The 12,446-nt window shown below is 47.7% G+C and overlaps 2 non-coding genes and 11 pseudogenes across 2 annotated transcripts; all 13 read right to left on the bottom strand.

Annotated features, from left to right (window-relative positions):
- Positions 1-610: 610 nt before the first annotated feature.
- On the bottom strand, positions 611-730 carry LOC144890286 (5S ribosomal RNA; annotated as a pseudogene).
- Positions 731-1,448: 718 nt separating this feature from the next.
- On the bottom strand, positions 1,449-1,567 carry LOC144890161 (5S ribosomal RNA; annotated as a pseudogene).
- Positions 1,568-2,295: 728 nt separating this feature from the next.
- Positions 2,296-2,422, bottom strand: LOC144890124 (5S ribosomal RNA; annotated as a pseudogene).
- A 728-nt stretch (positions 2,423-3,150) lies between these two features.
- Positions 3,151-3,269, bottom strand: LOC144889930 (5S ribosomal RNA). Its single transcript, XR_013622148.1, has one exon. It is a non-coding gene; the product is annotated as a 5S ribosomal RNA (ribosomal RNA).
- A 730-nt stretch (positions 3,270-3,999) lies between these two features.
- On the bottom strand, positions 4,000-4,120 carry LOC144890147 (5S ribosomal RNA; annotated as a pseudogene).
- Positions 4,121-4,838: 718 nt separating this feature from the next.
- LOC144890237 (5S ribosomal RNA) lies at positions 4,839-4,959 on the bottom strand (annotated as a pseudogene).
- Positions 4,960-5,677: 718 nt separating this feature from the next.
- LOC144890146 (5S ribosomal RNA) lies at positions 5,678-5,798 on the bottom strand (annotated as a pseudogene).
- A 718-nt stretch (positions 5,799-6,516) lies between these two features.
- Positions 6,517-6,637, bottom strand: LOC144890236 (5S ribosomal RNA; annotated as a pseudogene).
- A 718-nt stretch (positions 6,638-7,355) lies between these two features.
- Positions 7,356-7,476, bottom strand: LOC144890136 (5S ribosomal RNA; annotated as a pseudogene).
- A 718-nt stretch (positions 7,477-8,194) lies between these two features.
- On the bottom strand, positions 8,195-8,313 carry LOC144890087 (5S ribosomal RNA; annotated as a pseudogene).
- A 718-nt stretch (positions 8,314-9,031) lies between these two features.
- Positions 9,032-9,151, bottom strand: LOC144890234 (5S ribosomal RNA; annotated as a pseudogene).
- A 726-nt stretch (positions 9,152-9,877) lies between these two features.
- On the bottom strand, positions 9,878-9,996 carry LOC144890119 (5S ribosomal RNA; annotated as a pseudogene).
- A 1,655-nt stretch (positions 9,997-11,651) lies between these two features.
- Positions 11,652-11,770, bottom strand: LOC144890062 (5S ribosomal RNA). The gene has a single exon (XR_013622262.1). It is a non-coding gene; the product is annotated as a 5S ribosomal RNA (ribosomal RNA).
- Positions 11,771-12,446: the final 676 nt, after the last annotated feature.

Genomic DNA, 12,446 nt, shown 5'->3' with positions numbered 1-12,446 from the left:
ACCTGTCTGTCCGTTTTTGAACAAGACATCTCACAAAATTGCCGACGGATTCGGGCGAAATTTGGCAGCAATGTGGCATCTGTGTCAAGGAAGAAATGTTTCCATTTTGGTGAAGATCCGGATTCGGATCCGGCTCCGAGAAATATTTTGACTGATTCTTCACCATTGGGAGATTGGTTCAAAAACGACACACAGCAGGAAATCTCAAAAGGTTGTCGACGGATTTGGACGAAACTTGGTGGACTGTTTGGGGGTATTACACGGATGATTCGATTCGATTTTGGTGAATATCTAAATGTGGATTCGACATGAGAATCTTTATTTTTGTAGTAGGAGCGGCAGTAGTCGTGGGAGTCGTCATCGAGAAGGATTGGCACTGGAAGGCCAGTCGTACTCACAGTAACGGCACTGGTAGTCGTAGGCAAGCAGTACTATACAAATACTGGTGGGGTGAGTACCCGTGGTAGTAAGTAGACGTGGTAGGCTGGTAGTAGCGGCAGTTGTCGTCGAAGACTACCAGTGGCGCGGCAAAAAGTAAATTACCATCAAGCGCATCAGTCAGCGCAAATTGCAGACACTCAAAACAAGACCACACCCGACAGCAGAAAAAAGCCTACAACACCCGGTGTTCCCAGGAAGTCTCCCATCCAGGTACGATCCGGGCACGAACCTGCTTAGCTTCCGAGAATCACACGAGATCGGGCGTATTCAGGGTGGTATGATCGTAGGCAACAACAGATTCTCTTTGGATGTTCATAAAGGATCGATTTATAATGTTTCTCAAGTGAGAGCCTCGTTCCCTCCACCACCCAAGGTGCATGGAGTTGATGTTTTCACACCTGTCTGTCCGTTTTTGAACAAGACATCTCACAAAATTGCCGACGGATTCGGGCGAAATTTGGCAGCAATGTGGCATCTGTGACAAGGAAGAAATGTTTCCATTTTGGTGAAGATCCGGATTCGGATCCGGCTCCGAGAAATATTTTGACTGATTCTTCACCATTGGGAGATTGGTTCAAAAACGACACACAGCAGGAAATCTCAAAAGGTTGTCGACGGATTTGGACGAAACTTGGTGGACTGTTTGGGGGTATTACACGGATGATTCGATTCGATATGGGTGAAGATCTAAATGTGGATTCGACATGAGAATTCTTTATTTTTGTAGTAGGAGCGGCAGTAGTCGTGGGAGTCGTCGTCGAGAAGGATTGGCACTGGAAGGCCAGTCGTACTCACAGTAACGGCACTGGTAGTCGTAGGCAAGCAGTAGTATACAAATACTGGTGGGGTGCGTACCCGTGGTAGTAAGTAGACGTGGTAGGCTGTTAGTAGCGGCAGTTGTCGTCGAAGACTAGCAGTGGCGCGGCAAAAAGTAAATTACCATCAAGCGCATCAGTCAGCGCAAATTGCAGACACTCAAAACAAGACCACACCCGACAGCAGAAAAAAGCCGACAACACCCGGTATTCCCAGGCAATCGCCCATCCAGGTACGATCCGGGCCCGAACCTGGTTAGCTTCCGAGATCAGACGAGATCGGGTGTATTCAGGGTGGTATGATCGTAGGCAACAACAGAATCTCTTTGGATGTTTATAAAGGATCGATAATGTTTCTCAAGTGAGAGCCCCGTTCCCGCCGCCACCCAAGGTGCATGGAGGTGATGTTTTCACACCTGTCTGTCTGTTTGCTTGTCTGTCCGTTTTTGAACAAGATATCACAAAATTGCAGACGGATTCGGGCAAAATTTGGCAGCAGTGTGGCATCTGTGACAAGGAAGAAATGTTTCCATTTTGGTGAAGATCCGGATTCGGATCCGGCTCCGAGAAATATTTTGACTGATTCTTCACCATTGGGAGATTGGTTCAAAAACGATACACAGCAGGAAATCTCAAAAGGTTGTCGACGGATTTGGAAGAAACGAGGTGGACTGTTTGGGGATATTACATGGATGATTCGATTCGATTTTGGTGAAGATCTGAATGTGGATTCGACATGAGAATACTTTATTTTAGGAGTAGGAGTGGCAGTAGTCGTGGGAGTCGTCGTCGAGAAGGAGTGGCACTGGAAGGCCAGTCGAACTCACAGTAGCGGCAATGGTAGTCGTAGGCAAGTAGTAGTATACAAATACTGGTGGGGTGAGTACCCGTGGTAGTAAGTAGACGTGGTTAGCTGGTAGTAGCGGCAGTTGTAGTCGAAGACTAGCAGTGGCGCGGCAAAAACTAAATTTCCATCAAGCGCATCAGTCAGCGCAAATTGCAGACACTCGAAACAAGACCACACCCGACAGCAGAAAAAAGCCTACAACACCCGGTGTTCCCAGGCAGTCTCCCATCCAGGTACTAACCGGGCCCGAACCTGCTTAGCTTCCGAGATCAGACGATCAGACGAGATCGGGCGTATTCAGGGTGGTATGATTGTAGGCAACAACAGAGCCTCTTTGGATGTTTATAAAGGATCGATAATGTTTCTCAAGTGAGAGCCCCGTTCCCGCCGCCACCCAAGGTGCATGGAGGTGATGTTTTCACACCTGTCTGTCTGTTTGCTTGTCTGTCCGTTTTTGAACAAGATATCACAAAATTGCAAACGGATTCGGGCAAAATTTGGCAGCAGTGTGGCATCTGTGACAAGGAAGAAATGTTTCCATTTTGGTGAAGATCCGGATTCGGATCCGGCTCCGAGAAATATTTTGACTGATTCTTCACCATTGGGAGATTGGTTCAAAAACGATACACAGCAGGAAATCTCAAAAGGTTGTCGACGGATTTGGAAGAAACGAGGTGGACTGTTTGGGGATATTACATGGATGATTCGATTCGATTTTGGTGAAGATCTGAATGTGGATTCGACATGAGAATACTTTATTTTAGGAGTAGGAGTGGCAGTAGTCGTGGGAGTCGTCGTCGAGAAGGAGTGGCACTGGAAGGCCAGTCGAACTCACAGTAGCGGCAATGGTAGTCGTAGGCAAGTAGTAGTATACAAATACTGGTGGGGTGAGTACCCGTGGTAGTAAGTAGACGTGGTTAGCTGGTAGTAGCGGCAGTTGTAGTCGAAGACTAGCAGTGGCGCGGCAAAAACTAAATTTCCATCAAGCGCATCAGTCAGCGCAAATTGCAGACACTCGAAACAAGACCACACCCGACAGCAGAAAAAAGCCTACAACACCCGGTGTTCCCAGGCAGTCTCCCATCCAGGTACTAACCGGGCCCGAACCTGCTTAGCTTCCGAGATCAGACGAGATCGGGCGTATTCAGGGTGGTATGATCGTAGGCAACAACAGAGTCTCTTTGGATGTTTATAAAGGATCGATAATGTTTCTCAAGTGAGAGCCCCGTTCCCGCCGCCACCCAAGGTGCATGGAGGTGATGTTTTCACACCTGTCTGTCTGTTTGCTTGTCTGTCCGTTTTTGAACAAGATATCTCACAAAATTGCAGACGGATTCCGGCAAAATTTGGCAGCAGTGTGGCATCTGTGACAAGGAAGAAATGTTTCCATTTTGGTGAAGATCCGGATTCGGATCCGGCTCCGAGAAATATTTTGACTGATTCTTCACCATTGGGAGATTGGTTCAAAAACGATACAGAGCAGGAAATCTCAAAAGGTTGTCGACGGATTTGGAGGAAACTTGGTGGACTGTTTGGGTGTCTTACAAGGATGATTCGATTCGATTTTGTTGAAGATCTGAATGTGGATTCGACATGAGAATTCTTTATTTTAGTAGTAGGAGTGGCAGTAGTCGTGGGAGTCGTCGTCGAGAAGGAGTGGCACTGGAAGGCCAGTCGAACTCACAGTAGCGGCACTGGTAGTCGTAGGCAAGCAGTAGTATACAAATACTGGTGGGGTGAGTACCCGTGGTAGTAAGTAGACGTGGTTAGCTGGTAGTAGCGGCAGTTGTAGTCGAAGACTAGCAGTGGCGCGGCAAAAACTAAATTACCATCAAGCGCATCAGTCAGCGCAAATTGCAGACACTCGAAACAAGACCACACCCGACAGCAGAAAAAAGCCTACAACACCCGGGGTTCCCAGGCAGTCTCCCATCCAGGTACTAACCGGGCCCGAACCTGCTTAGCTTCCGAGAAATCAGACGAGATCGGGCGTATTCAGGGTGGTATGACCGTAGGCAACAACAGATTCTCTTTGGATGTTCATAAAGGATCGATTTATAATGTTTCTCAAGTGAGAGCCTCGTTCCCTCCACCACCCAAGGTGCATGGAGGTGATGTTTTCACACCTGTCTGTTCGTTTTTGAACAAGACATCTCACAAAATTGCCGACGGTTTCGGGCGAAATTTGGCAGCAGTGTGGCATCTGTGACAAGGAAGAAATGATTCCATTTTGGTGAAGATCCGGATTCGGATCCGGCTCCGAGAAATATTTTGACTGATTCTTCACCATTGGGAGATTGGTTCAAAAACGATACAGAGCAGGAAATCTCAAAAGGTTGTCGACGGATTTGGAGGAAACTTTGTGGACTGTTTGGGTGTCTTACAAGGATGATTCGATTCGATTTTGTTGAAGATCTGAATGTGGATTCGACATGAGAATTCTTTATTTTAGTAGTAGGAGTGGCAGTAGTCGTGGGAGTCGTCGTCGAGAAGGAGTGGCACTGGAAGGCCAGTCGAACTCACAGTGGCGGCACTGGTAGTCGTAGGCAAGTATTAGTATACAAATACTGGTGGGGTGAGTACCCGTGGTAGTAAGTAGACGTGGTTAGCTGGTAGTAGCGGCAGTTGTAGTCGAAGACTAGCAGTGGCGCGGCAAAAACTAAATTTCCATCAAGCGCATCAGTCAGCGCAAATTGCAGACACTCGAAACAAGACCACACCCAACAGCAGAAAAAAGCCTACAACACCCGGTGTTCCCAGGCAGTTTCCCATCCAGGTACTAACCGGGCCCGAACCTGCCTTATGCTTCCGAGATCAGACGAGATCGGGCGTATTCAGGGTGGTATGATCGTAGGCAACAACAGATTCTCTTTGGATGTTCATAAAGGATCGATTTATAATGTTTCTCAAGTGAGAGCCTCGTTCCCTCCACCACCCAAGGTGCATGGAGGTGATGTTTTCACACCTGTCTGTTCGTTTTTGAACAAGATATCTCACAAAATTGCAGACGGATTCCGGCAAAATTTGGCAGCAGTGTGGCATCTGTGACAAGGAAGAAATGTTTCCATTTTGGTGAAGATCCGGATTCGGATCCGGCTCCGAGAAATATTTTGACTGATTCTTCACCATTGGGAGATTGGTTCAAAAACGATACAGAGCAGGAAATCTCAAAAGGTTGTCGACGGATTTGGAGGAAACTTGGTGGACTGTTTGGGTGTCTTACAAGGATGATTCGATTCGATTTTGTTGAAGATCTGAATGTGGATTCGACATGAGAATTCTTTATTTTAGTAGTAGGAGTGGCAGTAGTCGTGGGAGTCGTCGTCGAGAAGGAGTGGCACTGGAAGGCCAGTCGAACTCACAGTAGCGGCACTGGTAGTCGTAGGCAAGCAGTAGTATACAAATACTGGTGGGGTGAGTACCCGTGGTAGTAAGTAGACGTGGTTAGCTGGTAGTAGCGGCAGTTGTAGTCGAAGACTAGCAGTGGCGCGGCAAAAACTAAATTACCATCAAGCGCATCAGTCAGCGCAAATTGCAGACACTCGAAACAAGACCACACCCGACAGCAGAAAAAAGCCTACAACACCCGGGGTTCCCAGGCAGTCTCCCATCCAGGTACTAACCGGGCCCGAACCTGCTTAGCTTCCGAGAAATCAGACGAGATCGGGCGTATTCAGGGTGGTATGACCGTAGGCAACAACAGATTCTCTTTGGATGTTCATAAAGGATCGATTTATAATGTTTCTCAAGTGAGAGCCTCGTTCCCTCCACCACCCAAGGTGCATGGAGGTGATGTTTTCACACCTGTCTGTTCGTTTTTGAACAAGACATCTCACAAAATTGCCGACGGTTTCGGGCGAAATTTGGCAGCAGTGTGGCATCTGTGACAAGGAAGAAATGATTCCATTTTGGTGAAGATCCGGATTCGGATCCGGCTCCGAGAAATATTTTGACTGATTCTTCACCATTGGGAGATTGGTTCAAAAACGATACAGAGCAGGAAATCTCAAAAGGTTGTCGACGGATTTGGAGGAAACTTTGTGGACTGTTTGGGTGTCTTACAAGGATGATTCGATTCGATTTTGTTGAAGATCTGAATGTGGATTCGACATGAGAATTCTTTATTTTAGTAGTAGGAGTGGCAGTAGTCGTGGGAGTCGTCGCCGAGAAGGAGTGGCACTGGAAGGCCAGTCGAACTCACAGTGGCGGCACTGGTAGTCGTAGGCAAGTATTAGTATACAAATACTGGTGGGGTGAGTACCCGTGGTAGTAAGTAGACGTGGTTAGCTGGTAGTAGCGGCAGTTGTAGTCGAAGACTAGCAGTGGCGCGGCAAAAACTAAATTTCCATCAAGCGCATCAGTCAGCGCAAATTGCAGACACTCGAAACAAGACCACACCCAACAGCAGAAAAAAGCCTACAACACCCGGTGTTCCCAGGCAGTTTCCCATCCAGGTACTAACCGGGCCCGAACCTGCCTTATGCTTCCGAGATCAGACGAGATCGGGCGTATTCAGGGTGGTATGATCGTAGGCAACAACAGATTCTCTTTGGATGTTCATAAAGGATCGATTTATAATGTTTCTCAAGTGAGAGCCTCGTTCCCTCCACCACCCAAGGTGCATGGAGGTGATGTTTTCACACCTGTCTGTTCGTTTTTGAACAAGACATCTCACAAAATTGCCGACGGTTTCGGGCGAAATTTGGCAGCAATGTGGCATCTGTGACAAGGCAGAAATGTTTCCATTTTGGTGAAGATCCGGATTCGGATCCGGCTCCGAGAAATATTTTGACTGATTCTTCACCATTGGGAGATTGGTTCAAAAACGACACACAGCAGGAAATCTCAAAAGGTTGTCGACGGATTTGGACGAAACTTGGTGGACTGTTTGGGGGTATTACACGGATGATTCGATTCGATATTGGTGAAGATCTAAATGTGGATTCGACATGAGAATTCTTTATTTTTGTAGTAGGCGCGGCAGTAGTCGTGGGAGTCGTCGTCGAGAAGGATTGGCACTGGAAGGCCAGTCGTACTCACAGTAACGGCACTGGTAGTCGTAGGCAAGCAGTAGTATACAAATACTGGTGGGGTGAGTACCCGTGGTAGTAAGTAGACGTGGTACGCTGGTAATAGCGGCAGTTGTCGTCGAAGACTAGCAGTGGCGCGGCAAAAACTAAATTACCATCAAGCGCATCAGTCAGCGCAAATTGCAGACACTCGAAACAAGACCACACCCGACAGCAGAAAAAAGCCTACAACACCCGGTGTTCCCAGGCAGTCTCCCATCCAGGTACTAACCGGGCCCGAACCTGCTTAGCTTCCGAGAAATCAGACGAGATCGGGCGTATTCAGGGTGGTATGACCGTAGGCAACAACAGATTCTCTTTGGATGTTCATAAAGGATCGATTTATAATGTTTCTCAAGTGAGAGCCTCGTTCCCTCCACCACCCAAGGTGCATGGAGGTGATGTTTTCACACCTGTCTGTTCGTTTTTGAACAAGACATCTCACAAAATTGCCGACGGTTTCGGGCGAAATTTGGCAGCAGTGTGGCATCTGTGACAAGGAAGAAATGATTCCATTTTGGTGAAGATCCGGATTCGGATCCGGCTCCGAGAAATATTTTGACTGATTCTTCACCATTGGGAGATTGGTTCAAAAACGATACAGAGCAGGAAATCTCAAAAGGTTGTCGACGGATTTGGAGGAAACTTTGTGGACTGTTTGGGTGTCTTACAAGGATGATTCGATTCGATTTTGTTGAAGATCTGAATGTGGATTCGACATGAGAATTCTTTATTTTAGTAGTAGGAGTGGCAGTAGTCGTGGGAGTCGTCGTCGAGAAGGAGTGGCACTGGAAGGCCAGTCGAACTCACAGTGGCGGCACTGGTAGTCGTAGGCAAGTATTAGTATACAAATACTGGTGGGGTGAGTACCCGTGGTAGTAAGTAGACGTGGTTAGCTGGTAGTAGCGGCAGTTGTAGTCGAAGACTAGCAGTGGCGCGGCAAAAACTAAATTTCCATCAAGCGCATCAGTCAGCGCAAATTGCAGACACTCGAAACAAGACCACACCCAACAGCAGAAAAAAGCCTACAACACCCGGTGTTCCCAGGCAGTTTCCCATCCAGGTACTAACCGGGCCCGAACCTGCTTAGCTTCCGAGATCAGACGAGATCGGGCGTATTCAGGGTGTTATGATCGTAGGCAACAACAGATTCTCTTTGGATGTTCATAAAGGATCGATTTATGATGTTCCTCAAGTGAGAGCCTCGTTCCCTCCACCACCCAAGGTGCATGGAGGTGATGTTTTCACACCTGTCTGTCCGTTTTTGAACAAGACATCTCACAAAATTGCCGACGGATTCGGGCGAAATTTGGCAGCAATGTGGCATCGGTGTCAAGGAAGAAATGTTTCCATTTTGGTGAAGATCCGGATTCGGATCCGGCTCCGAGAAATATTTTGACTGATTCTTCACCATTGGGAGATTGGTTCAAAAACGACACACAGCAGGAAATCTCAAAAGGTTGTCGACGGATTTGGACGAAACTTGGTGGACTGTTTGGGGGTATTACACGGATGATTCGATTCGATATTGGTGAAGATCTAAATGTGGATTCGACATGAGAATTCTTTATTTTTGTAGTAGGAGCGGCAGTAGTCGTGGGAGTCGTCGTCGAGAAGGATTGGCACTGGAAGGCCAGTCGTACTCACAGTAACGGCACTGGTAGTCGTAGGCAAGCAGTAGTATACAAATACTGGTGGGGTGAGTACCCGTGGTAGTAAGTAGACGTGGTAGGCTGGTAGTAGCGGCAGTTGTCGTCGAAGACGAGCAGTGGCGCGGCAAAAAGTAAATTACCATCAAGCGCATCAGTCAGCGCAAATTGCAGACACTCAAAACAAGACCACACCCGACAGCAGAAAAAAGCCGACAACACCCGGTATTCCCAGGCAGTCGCCCATCCAGGTACGATCCGGGCCCGAACCTGGTTAGCTTCTCGAGATCAGACGAGATCGGGTGTATTCAGGGTGGTATGATCGTAGGCAACAACAGAGTCTCTTTGGATGTTTATAAAGGATCGATAATGTTTCTCAAGTGAGAGCCCCGTTCCCGCCGCCACCCAAGGTGCATGGAGGTGATGTTTTCACACCTGTCTGTCTGTTTGCTTGTCTGTCCGTTTTTGAACAAGATATCACAAAATTGCAGACGGATTCGGGCAAAATTTTGCAGCAGTGTGGCATCTGTGACAAGGAAGAAATGTTTCCATTTTGGTGAAGATCCGGATTCAGATCCGGCTCCGAGAAATATTTTGACTGATTCTTCACCATTGGGAGATTGGTTCAAAAACGATACACAGCAGGAAATCTCAAAAGGTTGTCGACGGATTTGGAAGAAACGAGGTGGACTGTTTGGGGGTATTACATGGATGATTCGATTCGATTTTGGTGAAGATCTGAATGTGGATTCGACATGAGAATACTTTATTTTAGTAGTAGGAGTGGCAGTAGTCGTGGGAGTCGTCGTCGAGAAGGAGTGGCACTGGAAGGCCAGTCGAACTCACAGTAGCGGCAATGGTAGTCGTAGGCAAGTAGTAGTATACAAATACTGGTGGGGTGAGTACCCGTGGTAGTAAGTAGACGTGGTTAGCTGGTAGTAGCGGCAGTTGTAGTCGAAGATAGCAGTGGCGCGGCAAAAACTAAATTTCCATCAAGCGCATCAGTCAGCGCAAATTGCAGACACTCGAAACAAGACCACACCCGACAGCAAAAAAAGCTTACAACACCCGGTGTTCCCAGGCAGTCTCCCATCCAGGTACTAACCGGACCCGAACCTGCTTCGCTTCCGAGATCAGACGAGATCGGGCGTATTCAGGGTGGTATGATTGTAGGCAACAACAGATTCTCTTTGGATGTTCATAAAGGATCGATTTATAATGTTCCTCAAGTGAGAGCCTCGTTCCCTCCACCACCCAAGGTGCATGGAGGTGATGTTTTCACACCTGTCTGTCCGTTTTTGAACAAGACATCTCACAAAATTGCCGACGGATTCGGGCGAAATTTGGCAGCAATGTGGCATCTGTGTCAAGGAAGAAATGTTTCCATTTTGGTGAAGATCCGGATTCGGATCCGGCTCCGAGAAATATTTTGACTGATTCTTCACCATTGGGAGATTGTTTCAAAAACGACACACAGCAGGAAATCTCAAAAGGTTGTCGACGGATTTGGACGAAACTTGGTGGACTGTTTGGGGGTATTACACGGATGATTCGATTCGATATTGGTGAAGATCTAAATGTGGATTCGACATGAGAATTCTTTATTTTTGTAGTAGGAGCGGCAGTAGTCGTGGGAGTCGTCGTCGAGAAGGATTGGCACTGGAAGGCCAGTCGTACTCACAGTAACGGCACTGGTAGTCGTAGGCAAGCAGTAGTATACAAATACTGGTGGGGTGAGTACCCGTGGTAGTAAGTAGACGTGGTAGGCTGGTAGTAGCGGCAGTTGTCGTCGAAGACTAGCAGTGGCGCGGCAAAAAGTAAATTACCATCAAGCGCATCAGTCAGCGCAAATTGCAGACACTCAAAACAAGACCACACCCGACAGCAGAAAAAAGCCGACAACACCCGGTATTCCCAGGCAGTCGCCCATCCAGGTACGATCCGGGCCCGAACCTGCTTAGCTTCCGAGATCAGGCGAGATCGATCCGGGCCCGAACCTGCTTAGCTTCCGAGATCAAACGAGATCGATCCGGGCCCGAACCTGCTTAGCTTCCGAGATTAGACGAGATCGGGCGTATTCAGGGTGGTATGATCGTAGGCAACAACAGAGTCTCTTTGGATGTTTATAAAGGATCGATAATGTTTCTCAAGTGAGAGTCTCGTTCCCTCCGCCACCCAACGTGCATGGAGGTGATGTTTTCACACCTGTCTGTCTGTTTGCTTGTCTGTCCGTTTTTGAACAAGATATCTCACAAAATTGCAGACGGATTCGGGCAAAATTTTGCAGCAGTATGGCATCTGTGACAAGGAAGAAATGTTTCCATTTTGGTAAAGATCTGGATTCGGATCCGGCTCCGAGAAATATTTTGACTGATTCTTCACCATTGGGAGATTGGTTCAAAAACGACACACAGCAGGAAATCTCAAAAGGTTGTCGACGGATTTGGACGAAACTTGGTGGACTGCTTGGGGGTATTACACGGATGATTCGATTCGATATTGGTGAAGATCTAAATGTGGATTCGACATGAGAATTCATTATTTTTGTAGTAGGAGCGGCAGTAGTCGTGGGAGTCGTCGTCGAGAAGGATTGGCACTGGAAGGCCAGTCGTACTCACAGTAACGGCACTGGTAGTCGTAGGCAAGCAGTAGTATACAAATACTGGTGGGGTGAGTACCCGTGGTAGTAAGTAGACGTGGTACGCTGGTAGTAGCGGCAGTTGTCGTCGAAGACTAGCAGTGGCGCGGCAAAAAGTAAATTACCATCAAGCGCATCAGTCAGCGCAAATTGCAGACACTCAAAACAAGACCACACCCGACAGCAGAAAAAAGCCGACAACACCCGGTATTCCCAGGCAGTCGCCCATCCAGGTACGATCCGGGCCCGAACCTGCTTAGCTTCCGAGATCAGACGAGATCGGGCGTATTCAGGGTGGTATGATCGTAGGCAACAACAGAGTCTCTTTGGATGTTTATAAAGGATCGATAATGTTTCTCAAGTGAGAGCCCCGTTCCCGCCGTCACCCAAGGTGCATGGAGGTGATGTTTTCACACCTGTCTGTCTGTTTGCTTGTCTGTCCGTTTTTGAACAAGATATCTCACAAAATTGCAGACGGATTCCGGCAAAATTTGGCAGCAGTGTGGCATCTGTGACAAGGAAGAAATGTTTCCATTTTGGTGAAGATCCGGATTCGGATCCGGCTCCGAGAAATATTTTGACTCATTCTTCACCATTGGGAGATTGGTTCAAAAACGATACAGAGCAGGAAATCTCAAAAGGTTGTCGACGGATTTGGAGGAAACTTGGTGGACTGTTTGGGTGTCTTACAAGGATGATTCGATTCGATTTTGTTGAAGATCTGAATGTGGATTCGACATGAGAATTCTTTATTTTAGTAGTAGGAGTGGCAGTAGTCGTGGGAGTCGTCGTCGAGAAGGAGTGGCACTGGAAGGCCAGTCGAACTCACAGTAGCGGCACTGGTAGTCGTAGGCAAGCAGTAGTATACAAATACTGGTGGGGTGAGTACCCGTGGTAGTAAGTAGACGTGGTTAGCTGGTAGTAGCGGCAGTTGTAGTCGAAGACTAGCAGTGGCGCGGCAAAAACTAAATTACCATCAAGCGCATC

This window comes from Myxine glutinosa, chromosome 1 (genome assembly GCF_964187855.1).
Source record: "Myxine glutinosa chromosome 1, kmMyxGlut1.1, whole genome shotgun sequence".
Taxonomy (NCBI): domain Eukaryota; kingdom Metazoa; phylum Chordata; class Myxini; order Myxiniformes; family Myxinidae; genus Myxine; species Myxine glutinosa.
This window is presented reverse-complemented; position numbering and strand designations above follow the sequence as displayed.